This window comes from Ischnura elegans, chromosome 1 (genome assembly GCF_921293095.1).
Source record: "Ischnura elegans chromosome 1, ioIscEleg1.1, whole genome shotgun sequence".
Classification (NCBI taxonomy): Eukaryota; Metazoa; Arthropoda; class Insecta; order Odonata; family Coenagrionidae; genus Ischnura; species Ischnura elegans.
Window position 1 is genome coordinate 31,872,517 of NC_060246.1, and position 17,103 is coordinate 31,889,619.

Sequence of the window (17,103 nt, forward strand, 5' to 3'; positions counted from 1 at the left end):
GGAGGGGAGAGAGAGAGAGTGTTTGAGTGTGTGAACGTGGAGGCAGCAGAGGGAAAAACGTATCAGTCGTTGAATTTTTCGTTCCTCCGATTCTCCTTTTTCCAAGTGATTATTGCACCGCCCCTACCGTAAAGCACGCATTTAAATGACGACAGGTGAAGGACCTAGCCATAATATCGCCGTTTCGCCCACTTATCCCAGCCTTTTTTTGCGCCTCGCCTCGAAGCTCCTTCTTTTAATTTTGTGCTTTTTTCATTCCCTCAAGAATATGGCGAGAGTTGGGAGGAGTGAGGCTAATAAAAAAATACGTGATGGACCGGGTCCACGGCATGAGTATGTACGAAAGTGACGTCAAAAGTACGACGACACGCAGCCGTTAGTCTCTCGCCGGTATTTATTACATCACCTTTCGTTCCTTTCATGCTCTGGTAGCAAAAAGGCGGTCATGTTCTCGAACAGCCGTCTCAAGTATCACCTCGTATTGCAGCGCGTAGGGGCTCGCGTCAAAATAAAAGTTTTTGAACCGTACCAAGTTCTTTCTTACTTCAAGGTGTTTTTTATAGCATGAATAAAAGTTTATTCTACCGAAGAGATCTATCACTCCCGCTTCCAAAGCGGTATTAAAAACTTCATGATATGAGCGACATACTTTGGCAACGGCCAATAAATTAAGTAGAAATATTGTGGCCACATTTTCATTCAGTTCCCAAATGCATTTAGTTTCTTAGAGAAAAGAGGGAAGTAATGTCCATACTTTCGCAAAGTTGCCCCATTCAATGCGAAGTTTAAATCCATATGTAAATAGAAATGCTTAGTAATATTTCCGATGGCCGCACTGCATTCAGCTTTCATATCACATGCAAGCTCCGTCAACCTCCATCTTTTGGTAAACTAATGCACATTCTTGTTTTAATTCGTGACATGAAATCAATATAAACAACATGATGCACATTTTTTTTTAGTAGATCAAGCGACAGAAATATTTTAGTTGGATTCCTTTGCCCATGAATGTACCAGCACCAGCTGAATACGTAGCTACTCTAGAGCACCCGTTCTTTACCCAAACCAATCACTATAAAGACATTTAATGCCCCTGAAATGTATTTTTTCTGATTAAATAACAGTGAAAGGGGGTTTCCGACGTCTCAAGGCCCTGGCTCCCGAGAAATATCAATAACAAAGCAGTTTCTTTAGTGAATGTACTGATAATATATACATATTTTTCACCCCCTTGATCATTGTACTTCCACAGTTAATAATAGTGACTGATATTAGAATTTAAATTTGGTACTGGTGCAAGTAATATCTAATATTTTTATATTTTATCGTTGATTTCCACTTGAATTTTTATCATATTTTAAATTGTGATTTAGACCGATATCGTTACATAAAACTAAAAATAAAACAATAAAAACCTTTGATAAATAGATCCCTATTTCGTAACGTTAGTAATGTTTACAATGTCTTGGAGTAAAGCTCTTGAAGAAAATTTTTCAGAAGAATTTTAAATAAAATTTTAAAAGCAAATTTTAGCAAATATTCGGTATATTTACACAACTTCACCGGGGCATGAATGAATGCGAGTACGTAATTTTGATACATAAAAGGCATAAAAGGTTTTAAAAATGTTTTTACAGTAATAGAATAAAATATTTGAAAGAATGCAGTTGTAAATTAATTAAAAAGAAGATATTAAAATTTTGGCTTTCCTTTTTTGCGGTGATTTGGTTTTGTTTATTGATGGTAACTAAGTTAATACAGTTATTAGCTACCTATCAATTTTGATTAATTAAATAAAAATAAATTTTGCTTAGATAAAACAACGACTGTAAAGACATATGCCCCTGAAAAATAATTTCCAAGAAATATGCTCCAAGATACTGAATCAACATTAAACATAGACGTCAGAAGAAGGAAAAAACTCAATTTAACCCCAGTAAGGCAAAACATTAGTGGAGAAGCATTAACTATCCATATCAAGATAATAGCAAGTACTATAAAATGCTAACGTTTGCAGCTATTTATCAATAAAAGTCTGTTTCACGTCCTATAGAGAGCCATTATTAATCGAATAAAACGATGCATGAGCCTCCAGAACCACTGCGATGACTGATATATGTATTCCCGCATTTCCCAACGGTCGATTCACGGCACACTCTCTTTCAGCCTCGAAATAAAAACTTCCCGTCTTGGAAATAGATTCGGTCCGGCAAAACGGCAGCAATTAGTCCACGTCAATTATGACTCTTGGGTTGGTTTTTCCATCCTTTTCTCGGGGGAGGGTTGCGCATTAGCAGAGAGAGAGAGGGTCGATTTCTCCACCCAACCATCCCTCTCCTCATCTCACGAAGGATTCCTTCGGACGTACGCAAGGCGCTACATGCCACGTCCCATCTTTAAAAACTTCTTTACTCTCTCCACCTCCTCCACCTCCACTCTTCTTCTCTCTCTCTCTCTCCCTTTCTCTCTCTTTCCCTTGAGTGAGGTGTCAAATACTCATTTCTGCTGAAGCTGATAGGGAGATAGAGGATACAGCGACGCATGTTTCGCTCCGAGGGGTCACCGGGCTACTGGACGGGCAACACGCAGAGACAGCGGAAGGAGGAGGAGGGATGGGAGATACTCGCGCGGGAATGGAGCGGGGAGGTGAGTGAATGAAGTACGGGAGAGGGTGGGGGGAGGGAGAAAAAAGAGGAGCCTTTGGGGGTGGGGGGAGAAGGGGTGGTTGCTGAGCGCAGAAGGGTAAGATGGGTTGGGGGGGACCATCTTAAGAAATGAAGGAGATATGAATGAGATAGAGACAAGGTATAAACTTGATACATGGGGAGGCATGAAAGACGAGGAGATCCATTCACGGCAAATGTCCTAATTATCCAAAAATGAAACCTTGAGGCTCTTATTTCATTCAAAAGGACCCAAGGAACGGCAGAAGAAATGGCTCATTCCCATAAACAGGCATCTGTAACTACCTTTGACGCGAGAGCATTAAAAGAGACCCTCTCGCGCATAAAATAGTGGGCTGCATACACAACATTCATTCTTAGATTAGCAGGAAATATAAGCATTATAACAAGGCAAAAGAGCGGTATAAGATGCATAACAGGCTAAAATAGTCTTGAGGCTTTAATACCAACGTAATTTACCGTCGATAAAAAAAAAACATACGCTTAAAAATATCGGTGAAGTCTCTTCACCCGAACATTTCGTTTTCTACAGTCACTTGGATGAAACAACGTGATAGACTAGTATACTTACCATTGAGGAAATATATCTGCAGCCCGTAAATTACACAGCTCATAATCAAAATTAGGTACCTTCTTTAATTATCGTTGTCCGACATTTATCAAGTTAATTAATTTATTCCAAATATATATGAATAATGCATTATCCGTGCAAGCCAGCTATTTTGGAGCTGGCTAACTTTGTTGGAGTAATTTTACTATCCAAGTGACTGCATTTTCTCCGTCAATGGATATCCTGCACTATGTGAATAAACATGATTAAATTATTTTTTTATCCAGAGAAACAAATTGATAATGTAAATATGAAACAGTGTAAACAGCGTACATTTGTAACACAGTGACATGGTGAACTAACCTTGCCATATAAATTAGACAACCACAAGTAGCGCGCGTATGAGTCAAGAATTTCCATGAGTCTTTTGTGGGAAGCCCGAACCCATTGCGAGATCTAAAATAAAAAATTTACTGAGCACCATGCTGAAGCTCAAGTAAAAATTCCTCCTCTGTAAAGAATAGCACTATAAGGATTTCTAGAGATAATTATTTAAAAAATTACTCCGTTGGGACCTTAATTGTCATTACCATCATAACCTATATATTTACCTCAGTCTTAAAAAACAATACAAATGCATTTGCTTTAGTTACGGCGATTTTCATTGCAGCATAATTTTTGCCATTGATTTTATGAATTTGTTCGAGAAAGAATTCAATAATCTGGCATTCACTAACAGGAAAAGATCAATATCCAATCTCTAACCCAAAGCGATGCGATGAATTATTCAGTGAATGAAATTATTTCATCGCGGCATATATATATTATACATGCGGCTAAACTAACTAAATAACTCCTGCATGCCTTCAAGGAATTAGTAGTCTTTAGTACTGTGACATGCATAATTTATCAACAAGAGAACATCAAATCATTTGCCTACAAAGACACCAATGAAACTGCTGAATAAATTATATACTGCCCTTGACTTGTACTGGAGGGAGGATAAAAGAGCAAAACTTGACATCGGCGGGGGATCAACATTCACCATCATACGAAGCCGATGCATAAATGAATACCTAATTGATGCCACAAAAGAGTTGAACTCAATGCATTTTGTTAAAGAAGCAGGTGCTTTTAATTGCCAAACCAACTTGCTACGCGACCAGTACCTTAGATAATCTTGAACATGCGAAATTCCTACGATGGACTTATAACGATGGGACGTGAAAGGAACGTACTGTTGGCGATGTGGCCACCCCAAAATAATTCCCTCTTCATAGACCACTTCCCTTTCACGCATAAACCCTCCCCAACAACTACATCACCGGCTCCTCTGTCTCGCATCAACCTCTCCTTCTCTCAATTATTGGACTAGGTCCACTCTATCGATGGGGCAGGGGGAGGCAGTCGGTCGGTCAGCTTGGGACGTTGGGGCTTATAGGGTGTAGTAGCTACACCTGCCGTCTCCAATGGGGTGGTGGTGGTGGTGGAGCAGGGGAGGTGGGAGGGAGGGAATGTCGTATTTTCGCGTCCAGGGCATTAATCAAGAGACTTCTGCTCCGACCCATACGCGGACCACTCTATCTCCCAGGCTGATGTCTTATCTTCCACCGACCGAAAGGGTACTCGTGGGGAGGAGGAAGTGGTTTCCCCTCCGAAGGAATGACGGGCGGAAGGGTGGCACTGCCTTGAGTAATGAGGGGCGAAACGAAAAGAGAGAGGGGAGGGAGGACGAAAGAGACAAGAGGGAAGAGGTCGCGCCTCTAATTCTGGATCGGCTGAGTTTCCCTTAAATCGAGCAGGAAGTAGAGCGAGTTGTAGCCAACCAAATTGTATAAAAATTTACCGTGATTAGACAGATGCAATAATGAAGTATATTATTCTTGAGAGAGAAAATGTAGGAACTGCGCTCTCGAAACACAGGCAATCACTATTAACCATTAATAAGCAAAGACTTCATTTAAATTCGAGTTTATTTTAATTCTAGGCAATTTGCAGGAAAATAAAAACGTCTATATGTGATCCTAAAAAATATTTTAGGCCCTTGAAAATTTAAATGATTCGGTCTTGAGAGAAAAATTGCAGGAATTGCACTCTCTAAGCACAAGAAGTCACTATTACCATGAATTGGAATATAAATGACAGCTAGGTAGGAGATTGAATTCTCGCAGGAATTGAAGATGTGGCAGATCTAAAAGATCAATTCACAAACCCATATCCTGTTACTATGTTGGGAAATACCTTCACTTTCCCAGTACTTTTCTAAAGAAACTATAGAAAAGTTAATAAGAACGGAGTTTAACACACAAAGACACATTTTACCATGAATAAGAAAATAATAAATACACGAAACAATTCTCTCCAGGTATATGAATACATAGGTATCAGCTAAAAATGTAAAAGATTCCTTTTCATATTGCAACTGAAAAACTTCTTCCAAAGAATATCATTCATTCACTTTTAAGCAATGCTTACATCCTTTTTCTCTTATGATTTGTACTTCGTAGGTGTTTAATCCGAACTTTGGCCGGCATATGATGAAGGCATATAAAAAGCATGATAAATAGCGTGAATAAATGACTAATGCTTGTCGCGAATTTGTTTTTTTTCCAATTCTGTTGCAGCCTGACACTAGAGATAGCCGCCACGCCCAAGACTACAAATACACATGCACGAAGGGTGGCGTTTCCATGAAAAATGTGAGTTTACTAGAAGAAAATGAGGGACATAGGTAGGACGTCGTATTTCACCAATATCACTCAATTAATGATGAAGTGAATTCTCGCTCACAAAATTTTGGGCAAACGCCAGCCACTAAATACATGTACACGACAACTAACCATGCTCAAGTTGGCGTAACTTTGAAATTGACATCTAGATAGCGCCTGCTGGTTCAAAAGAGCTTCAAACGATACCACTTTAATTCTTGCAGCCGTAAGCAAAGATCAACTTTATTTTAAATACAGGCAGTTGAAAGGGAATAAACAATATCTGTACTTCGTCATAAAAACTATTTTAAACCCTTAAAATTTTAAACAGTGCGGTCTGAGCTATGATTGACGGACTATTTCGCATGGTGATATGGGAAATATCATGTCACGTTACTTCGCATTGAGTTTCGGTGGACGAGGCCAAACCCACGGAATTACTTTTTCAGCATGAGTAATAAAAATGAAAGGAGCACAAAGAGAATGGTCTGGCAGATCTTCAGCTCGAAATGAATAAAACTGGATTATACATTCAAGGACATATGGCTCCATAGACACGCCTCTTTCTATTTTTTTTCATGAAACTCGAGCGTGAACAGCGATACTCGCCTCACAGGCCTAATAAATCGGTATTTTGGGCGCGCAATGATGCATCGTTTAAATTTCAAAATAAGGCCATTCTCAATATTTTTATTTTGCATTCACTACCAGTTATTTAGATAACGTAGAGTGAATGATTATGATGGATTTATCGTGTCTGAGTTATATGAAAGTTCGCATTTTATACACCAGTAAGAAATGAAGATCTAACTCTTGAAATGCCAGCACATGCTGTAAAAGTATGAGCGAAAATAAAATTGAAGGATAAAGGAGGAATTGTATACCGACTTCTTTTGAACCCTTTCCAACAGTTTTATCACTCGAGTCTACAAGAGACATTCCAAATATACAAGCACATTTTGAGGCACATAAACACGAGCACATCAGTGGGGAAAATTCGCATAAAATAAGACCCCTAATTCCGCGGTCGTCCACCAGGAGCGCAAGGGGCTGAATGACTCCCGACACCGGGAGAAGAAATGGGCGTGCCTTAAGGGGGGGGTAGAGCACTTACACCCGCTCCAAACGAAATCCTCTATGGACACTCAACCCGAACGACCCTACTTTTCTACAAGTTACGCCATTCCGTAGCGCCATGCGATCTCCCCTTTCCACTTACCCTGCTATTGCTCACTTCACTTCACCCTTTTTTTTCATCCCATTCGCTCACTGTCCACCATTTCTCCAGCCACCCCCATAACGCCCACAATCACGCGCTCTCTCTCTCTCTCTCGCACACATACAAACAGAAGTTGAGGGGCCATCTATCTACCAGTCCTCTCTGCCTCCTTCCCTTTTTCCCATTCCTCGCACACTTACATTCCCCTTCTTCCTCATTCCTCGAGCCACAGGTAGCCTCCAGAAGAGAGACTCGGACGTGGCCACACCAAGCAAGCAAGGCACCCCCCGCGGCATTGTAACGCAAGGCAGTTGAATAATAGGAACGGTCGGGAGCGTAGTGGTTTACGTCGTGACTGATGGCGTTACCGGGACGAATGAATGAGAACGGGGAGAATGCATTTCTGGCCGCGAGAAAAATCGGCAAATAAGACGGGTCGGGTTGTCGAGAGATATTTCGTCACTGGGCGAGATGTTTGCAGTTTGCAAGCCATACACTACTACCCTTACCGTGAGCATGAGGTAGTGTGGTAAATCCGAGGGTTGTACCGTCGGAGATTTCTGGTACAAATACCGTATCAGAGTTAAGAAAAGGGACTGATGTGAAAGATAAATGGCACCCAAAATAACCTTTCTATTCAAGAAAACAAGGCATTGGTAAACTCTGCAATTCATCTACCGCGGCCACAATCAGCCACGAGGATTGTGGCATTTATATTTGCCATCACATATTCCAAAAAAAGAGGCAAATTATCGCAGTTGAGCAAAATAAAGAGTTAAAAATAATCGCATAGACGAAAAAAATCAGACTAAAATCGTGCCAATATGGCTAAAACGTTATTTTCTACGACAGTCCATTAAATTTTTGTGTTTAATAGAATGTCGCATACTACTTACTACATGAGAATTCTGACCAGCCAAAATAAGCGTCTTTACAGCGTAAGCTTTCTCATGGATTACAACAAACAGACCAATTAGTGCGGAAAATACTACGAGCGTTGGATAAAAAACTTCTGTATGGCTTTAAGTGAAGACTGTATCATACAAAGTTCATGTTTGGGCAAAATAGGAGAAATAGGATTCAATATTGAACGAATGGATGACCATTATACCGTCCATGAATGTCTTCGCAAACTTCGGGAAAATATTACTTCAGAACAAAAAAGGACAGCAATCAAGATATAAAACTAACCCCTTACGGAGGAAATCTTGGAGTGATAAATATATTCAGACCAAAATATACATGCATCGTACTTTAACGCTTTTGTAATCCGGTTTTAAAACAAGAAGGAAATGATGCAGAAAAGTTTCTCGGGTTTTCCACCGGTTGATGTCGTCCATGTCTCCCGACGTTTCGATCCGCGACTTGCTGATTATCCTCAGGGGATCAGGGGATTCGGAAGATCCCCTGAGGATGATCAGCAAGTCGCGGATCGAAATGTCGGGAGACATGGACGACATCAACCGGTGGAAAACCCGAGAAACTTTTCTGCAACTGATACGCCGGGAAAACCTAAGATCATACAAGAAGGAAATGAAACCATAAAATCGAATTACAATACGCTCGCTAAACCTTAAAATACGATTTTCTTTACAACTGAATACCTTAATATCCTATACTATAAAGCGGTTAAAAATAGGTGGATGTTTGACAGACTGATTAGAGGGAAAGATTTAAACCAATATTCCAATTATAAGGAGCGACTCAATTAAGTCGCTATTGATTACATTCATATACCCTTACCTTTCCTTGCCGAAAGTTGGCCTCATTTCTTTGTAGCCGATTCATTTTGCTGCATTGAAGATCATGCACAGCCTTATTCTCAGCATCTCCTAACTCCAAACTCCTCAGCATCAGCATTTTTTATGAGTCTGAAAAGTTGAGACTCATAGTTATTCAAGGGATATAAACACAATAAAAAATAAAACTTGCTTTCAAATTCAAGAAAAAAATTGATCCCAATGAAGTATCAAGAAGAAGCGTGTCAAAACTTGAATCTAATCATATGGAATCAAGAAAATAAGGGAACATAGGCGACAACTGCCGTCTTTTCAGCAACATATGCATTTTCAAACTGTCTTTCAAGGGAATGTAATTAAATGAGTGCAATGTGATATTGAGTTAAGGTAGAACCTTCAAATGAATACGCGACAGTTTATTTTGATGATATAATAACAGAAAAATAAATTTCTACTCCGATATTCTTAAATCGTGTAATTCTCCGAGCTGTTTTATATAGTCCATTGATAAAGGTATATCCTGATTCATATGAAATCTAAAGCTATGCTAAGAAGTTTAAGGAATGTAGGAAATAATAAAACTGATACCATTCCGTCTTTTTCTGATTTGGATGAAAATTACAACTAAAAAAAATGAGACAACTCTTTCTCGAAAGATGACTTGAGAATACCATCGCGGGAGATTTTAAGGTGTCTGAGTAACCGAAATCGCAATGATCCATCATGTGATATGACTGTATCATGAGCAAATACTGTCATCTATCAAGATTTTAAGGTGTCTGAGTACGTAATGCTCTGAGCACTAAAAATGGAAATGGAAGAATCGCATTCAAAAATAAATTCCCATCTCAGCTTTCAAGCAAGAGAATAAAATTTTTCATCGCTCAGGGTTTATTTCGAGAAATGAGAACTGGAGATGAGAGCGGTTAAGATTCATGGGCGATGAATGAGCATGGGAAAGTGTCCAGGGATGGGGGTGGGCTCTGAAAGTACTCCAAGTGGATGGACAGGCCCCTTCCATCGGTGAAACGCCCATTGGAGCCGGTCTCAGAACCCGGGGCTGTTTCATGACACCTTCGGGGCATTACCATATATATCCTGCGAGTAGCAGAAGGGTATAACGGTCCCTTTTTTGTGCTCACGGGGTCCGCAGCGGAGGAGAAAAAGTAGTCAGGGTGTGAAAGGGGTTCGAGAGATAACGGGGGAAGGGTAGATTTGATGACAGAGAGTAAAAGAAAAGGCACGGAAAATTGAAAATCAAGGAGGGGAAGGGATGAGGAGGATTTCTTAGAAAGAGTCGCGTATAAGACACGAGAGGGCAGGCGACTGCGTTGGCCCTTCCGGCGCTGCGATTTTACAGCAAAAAAAGGGGGGAAAACTGGCCATACATCTCCTGGTATCTCTTTATCCGATGCCATAGACGACCTCCTTCACAAGATCTCTAAAGCTATCTTTAGCGCGACTGGACGTAAACTGAAGCGAAGAAATGAGCATATCCAAGTACTGGGTAAATAGAAAAGGCTTCCGGAATTTCAGATTTCATTTCAAAATGCATAAATAAATTCTAATTTACAATTTGTGAATAAAATGGGCAGGACATTTAATGGGAATAAAACATTCAGTTGTATTTAAAATTAGAAACACTCCTTTCTGGTGTTAAAATTCTTTTTAATAAGTTATTGATGTGAAAGCTGATGACTAGGTCAATGCACGAATAGTGTTAACAAAGAAATGGATAATTTTAAAGGATATCAAAAGATATTGTTGAGAATAGGAAACTTCTAAAGGAGAAAGATGGCTTGAAGGAATACTATCGGATGATAGGATAACGAAAATCATGCTAAAGAGACGAATTTTATGTAAATAGAGGAGGAAAGAGTTTGTGAATAGTATTAAGAGAAACAATTATTGCACTAAACTAGAGAAGAAACTTAAATGAGAGGAGTGAATAGGTCAAGGTGATTAGTTCAACGGTGCACTTAAATCTACGTCAACCTCTAGAAAAACTCTAATAGAGGTTTATTATTCACAGGGTGCGTATTATCAATGGATATATTTATTATTTGATGATTTAATTACATATGGATAAACAGAGGAAGAAATTTTCAGTTTTGCAATGTAATTATTGGAAGGTCAACGAGGAACAAGAGCAGAATTTGGGATGTTTTATGCAAATGATACAGACGCAGTGGTTTTGGATGTTGGAATTTTATTCGTTTCGGGGTATTTTTATTTCATTGCATACATGAGCAATTGCTACAGCTATCAAGTAGAGCGAAGAAAAATAAGTACGAAGTACCCCATGATACTTGGCGGATAAAACTGACCGCTGACTCTTCAGAATGGGTGAAAAGAATCGGCACTTCAGTGACAGGCACAATGAAGATTTCTTCTTACTTCGATAAACGGAATGCCGTTGTTGAAGTTACCTCTACAAAGCACTGAAGTGGAACCCTCAGAAAAATCTCAACTATCGTCGGTTTTATTTCAATGTACCCTCGGACACCATGGACATGGAATCTCAGACGCCATAACACCCCAATCTCCTAACATGACGCCTATTAAGTGGCAAACACATAACCTAAGAATGCCTCTTGTTAAATGACAGTAGCAAAAATGTTACCAACGTCGAGCATGGACTAAAATTGAAGGAATAGCCGACACTGACCGTACGCACAAGAGTAAGAATTCGCCCACATATATTATAGGTATTATATAGTCCTAACAGGCTATCAACAATTTTAGCCATAAATACTTTGAAGGAAGAGTTAATAATGTGCTACGGTCACAGGGAACTAGAAAGCTGTGTTGAGATTTAACAATATTTTACTTCGAAAACTAATCTGAACGTTAAGAGCACTTACGTCTGATTTTATATTCCTTTGCAGCCTTAAAATACAAATAACTTGCAGTAATCTTGTGCCTGAGAAGATTGAGAAAGATTTCAGGAAAGAAATTTCCTGCATTTAAAGTGTAAACAACTTAATTTAAAGGTCGGTTTAAAGGTGATTGCTTAAAGTAAAAAACTCCTCACGTATTTCAACTGGACTCCCTCATTAATGGATGAGCCAGCCGTTGAGAGAAGTCAGCTAAGGTAAATGGTTCATCAGATAGATAAGTCATTGAGCATGCAGGTTAGCTACGAGATAAAAATCTCCGATCCTCTCCTGAATCACAAGGACAGTGCTGAAGTGGAATAGAGAGGTTGTCACTTTTCCTCTTAGATAGTACGACAGTTATCTTTTACGACCTCCGATCGTGCCACTAATTGGTGAGTATATTGAACGAAAGGGTATGCATCCGGGCACTATATATCTATGTTGTCTCCGCTTATGAGATATAAACGGCAGGGAAGTCAGTATTTTTGTTCATTTACCCTAGTTTACATGTAAATGTGCCTATTCTGGTATGATCAATCTCTATACTTAAGTGATGGATAGATGGGTGGGAAAAGGAGAAATCAACCGCTAGCCTAAACTCGAAGAGAGAAGTTTTTACATTGAGGTTAATCAAATTACTCCTTGAAATTCAGTGTTATCTAAAGCATACGCTCCAAATTTTCTCCAAGGGGGATAGTATCTGTCAAGAAAAAACAAGATGAGGCAATAAGCAAAAAACAAATTTGTTATTCAATGGAGTTAACACCCATCATTTTACGGTAAATTATGTGTTTTTTTAAATTTCCTCTGCGTTCGTCTTTATTCCGATTTTATTGCTTGGATTCACCTCTGATCTCAAAGTATTACCAAGAGGAGGAAAAATGGAGAGGATATTGATTAATACGTCCACTATAGTGATATATTCACCATTATTCAAAGTAAACATTTAATAACCTAGCATGAGTTGCACTTGACTAATAGAAATACAACCTATTTCGTTGCCCAATACTTTCTATTCCATGTACATAGTCGCTACAGTGACAGACGTGTTGGAGACAGAAAATATAATCCTCCTATGGATAATAATGAATAATACTTGATGAGGTTTCATGATGGAAAATATTTTCTACAATGAAGAGGTTTCATATGATTTAGTCTTAAGTTGTCAGTTTTAATCCCCCAAGTTTCATAAGGGGAAGCATTGAGGCCAAACGGGTAGAGCGCTTCTCTACTAACCAAAGGGTGGGCTTCACCAAAAAATCCTCGTTGCGGTGCGAGGTGCCCCAAGTGATGAACTGATCCCACACCCATTATTGGTAGCATTTACTCGCAGGCGGCTTACTGTAGGGAGAGCCCTACCCTCATCTATCCAAACCAACCGTCGAGTTGAAGCAAAGAGTGACCTATAAACAGTAACAATCAGGTACCATGTCACTGAAGTATAAATTTCCATCCATTTAGGGCAGGAGGTGCTCTCTACACTCTCCACCAACCATGGGGGAACACTACCTCAGATGAAAGCGCAACCCTTTAAATATAAAAAGCACCATGGTCAAGGTTAATTTACGAAATTCAAAAGTAAAATATCCTTTAGTGATAGCTTTTCACCAAGGTATTGAGCCCCCATAAGTTACACTCACATTCAGGCACCCCCGTCTCGACGTCGTTGACACTTGTCGTCTGCGACGGCCGCGAGCTGTCGAGTGACGCGTGAATGGCGACGGGAGAGAAGAGTGGATGTCGAGGGAGGAACTAAAGGAGGCGCGAAGAAAAGGAGGAAGGAGCGGTGGGCATATCCTCAGGGGGACAGAAATTTCTTAACCTCCCCGGAAAATCCCATTCCTTAAATCTTTGTCCTCAACTCTCTTCTCCCTCGGGATTGAAAATGCCCGACTATGTATCGCGCTGGAGGGAAAAAGAAAGAGAGTTTTTGGGGAAGAGAGTGATGAAATTTGGATTGAGACGGTGGATGGCAGGGGGTGTGAAAGGGCGACGCGCTAAATGAGAGTGACGGGTCACGCCCCGAGGCTTAAAAAGCTCCTCCTTTAAAAACCCATTCCCGGGCAGATTTGCTTTTTCCCTCGAAATATACATGGCGTTCTAATATATTCCTCCTCCCTTGATCCTTTAAGGATGAGGAAGGCCACGGGCACAAGAAAAAATGCATGGAAAAGGGGCGTGGGCTTGTTTCCTGATGATCAGGGTTTATGAGGGGTGGGATCTTAAGATGAGAGAGCAGGAGAGCTTTCCGAGGGTCAATAGAAAAGTATGAAAATGGATGGAAAGGAATGGCTTAAGTGGAGCAGGACGGGTAGATCACGAAAAGTAATATCCGGCTTGATATTAGTGGTCAGATTTTTTGAATGGGTCAAAATGTAAATGAACGATATAGGCATTCAACGATACAAAAAAACTTTACTCTATCATTTTACACGCCCAGTAGTAGGCAAGAAAAATGACACCACCCTTTGTACATTAGCTATGTAAATCAAGTTTGTTATACGGTACAAGTGGCTCGTTTATGCAATAAGTATTACCAAAATCGTCGACGTGTTTCATGATAACGATAACCATAGCCAATTCGGTAGCTCTTATTAAAATTTACGTAGTATTTCATCCACCCTCAATATTTACAGATATAACAAGCGCTTTATGCAGCAAATGTGTCATGCACATATCATATATGTATGTTGAAACAAAAATATTCATAAAAAGTGAAAATATCATTTTAATTTCTGATTCCTAGAGCTGATTTCTTGGAATAACTAAGGTTTACTGCATCATTATCACCAGAAAAAGTTAACCATGGCATCTTCTTGGCATATGGCACATTTTGTCAAAAAGTAAACAATATATGAAAAAAAATCCTATTTTCTGAAGAAAAAGCAAGCAAAAAAGACAAATGTCATCAACTGCTATTAGAGGATGACGTATTTGCTTTGCTGTGTGGACTTACTAACATAAGATATTCCTAGCCAGCATTGGTCCGCAGCTAAATAAGCGCAATATGAGTGAAAACACATACAAGTATTATGCGCAACCTATTTTGTGAAAAAAATAGTGAACTGCCCGCGTAGCCGAGGATCTATGAAACCAGTCCATTTAAATTAATACCCATAAATGAGAAGAAGCATTTACAGCAATCGCGTAACCCAGCCTCCGGATCTAGATAATATATCAACGATTGCATATTTGATATCTCCCGTTTCAGATTTGATGCATAGAAAGGCAATAATGCTGAGAATACAATAAAATTTAAATGAGAATGAAATCTGTACGCAAATTTCATAGGTAGAAATGCACTGTATTCATGGAAAATTACTTGTAGGGAACATGGCCAAAAATGAATGAACACAAGCGGACGCAAACAATGAGAGGAAAAAGAAAGGATTACGGAGATTAAAATACGCGAAAAGCAAAAATTAAGTTGACGCTCTTATGTAGCAACAAGCCATGGAGTAATGTTTTCCCTATTTGCCATTCAATTGTTGTGTGAGCAGTGAAGTAAAAGGTTTAATTGGATAAAAAGAATGCCCAACAAAAATTCAACAGATAAGTTGGTGTATGATACAAGAGTTCCTTTGAATAAACAGGGAAGTATTCGGAAGAAAACGGTCAGTTGTATGGAATGAACGATTCAACGTTTTACAGGTCGATAAAAAGGTAATTAGAGCGAGTGAGGATTAAACTAAGCAGAAAGTAATTCAAGCTAGGGATTTATGTATAAAATGTGGATATCTCATTTAAGAGAAAGCCAACCCATATTTCTGCGACGTAATATGCAGTAAAAATGTTTATAACTCCTACTAATATTTCTCATATGAGTCACATCTCTTTTTCCACACATCAAAAGAATAAGATAAAAGGGAAGAGACTAGGAGTGATTTACAATGAGACTAGAAGTAAACTAGGCAAAATATTGATTAGCCATAAAGAATCAAAAACTGTTGTGTTTTAACTCAGAATTTGAGCGAGACCAATTTAGGAGTATAAGTTCAGTTTAAACTGAGGTGAGTAGCATAACTGTCATGGATTGCCGTGCAGTGGGAGTTGCAAGACGGTTTCTGGCATTCTATGAGTCCACTTGCATGAATAGCAATTCTTGGAATAGTATATGCTGAAAATATTTATAATTAATGTGAACTCAGGACGATATATAAAGCATTATGAGGGGTTTGAAAAGGTCCATACCCAGGAAAAACTTGAAACTAGGCGATCAATGGGAAAGGAGGGAGGCATAATGGCTCAGAGGCGAGCTCAAATATCTCTCCACTTGAGCGAATATCCTCGTAATGACAGAGACAGAGGGCAGCGTGCACTCACATTCTTCTCCGCAAACGCACTCTAAAGACGGCGAATGGAAAGGCGGAATGCTGCTGTCACAACAGTAATATGGCCATCCTTCTTTGAGCGACTCGACATCCGCCTTCCCGCAGCGGAGTCGGAGGCAGGAGCGAACCACCGATCGCTATCTCACTACTCCGCTCTGCCGAAGACTTTCGGGTTAAGAGAAAGATCGTAAGAGTAAGGAAAAAAGTGGGAAACGAAGATGAAAGGAAATACTATCGCAGAAGAGACGGCTTACTTTGAAGGGTGCGAGAAAATATTGCAGTGTTTCTTCTCCAGGGCAATGGCCATCCTCTCTCAAAGCCCATTCTGGCTACGGATATGAGGGCTCACAAATGAGATAATGTATTATGTTTGATTCCAATTAACAGAATCTGATCAAGAATTAAAAAGTTTCTATCGCATCGTGTTTCTGTGTTTTCTTTACTCCATACTTTATTATTATAGGCAGTGCCAAGCTGTTTCTTTCTTCAATGAATAATTTGAAATTTTTACAATGATTTTTTGAATCGCAAACTTGAATTTTAGAGATTTTATTCACATCCAAAAGCCACTGATCAACAAAAGGCCAGGTTAAAAAGGAATATAGTTAGTTACATGTAGTGAAAATATGCGTAACGATTCAATTGTCGCAGACTCACCTCTGTGGAATAAAGTCGTGCTAATGGGAGTTAAAACGACTATGTAATTTTCACACAACTTTAATTTAATCCAACCTGTGTTAACACTTACTGTGTTATTGCCAACGGTTCAGATTTGGTTGGGTTAAATGAATGCTTAGGAGAAAATCAGTAAAACCTTATTGCTCTGATTAATAGTAGTAGGTGCAATATGGAAAAGAGTTATTTTGATATTTACTCGTAATTAAACCCGCAGGAAATTGGCTATTCTTGAAATCGGAAGGGAGACCTGAAATTTAAAATTAACTAAATAGATTTATTCTAATCATAGGCTGCGTTACTGAAAGGATCATTCCA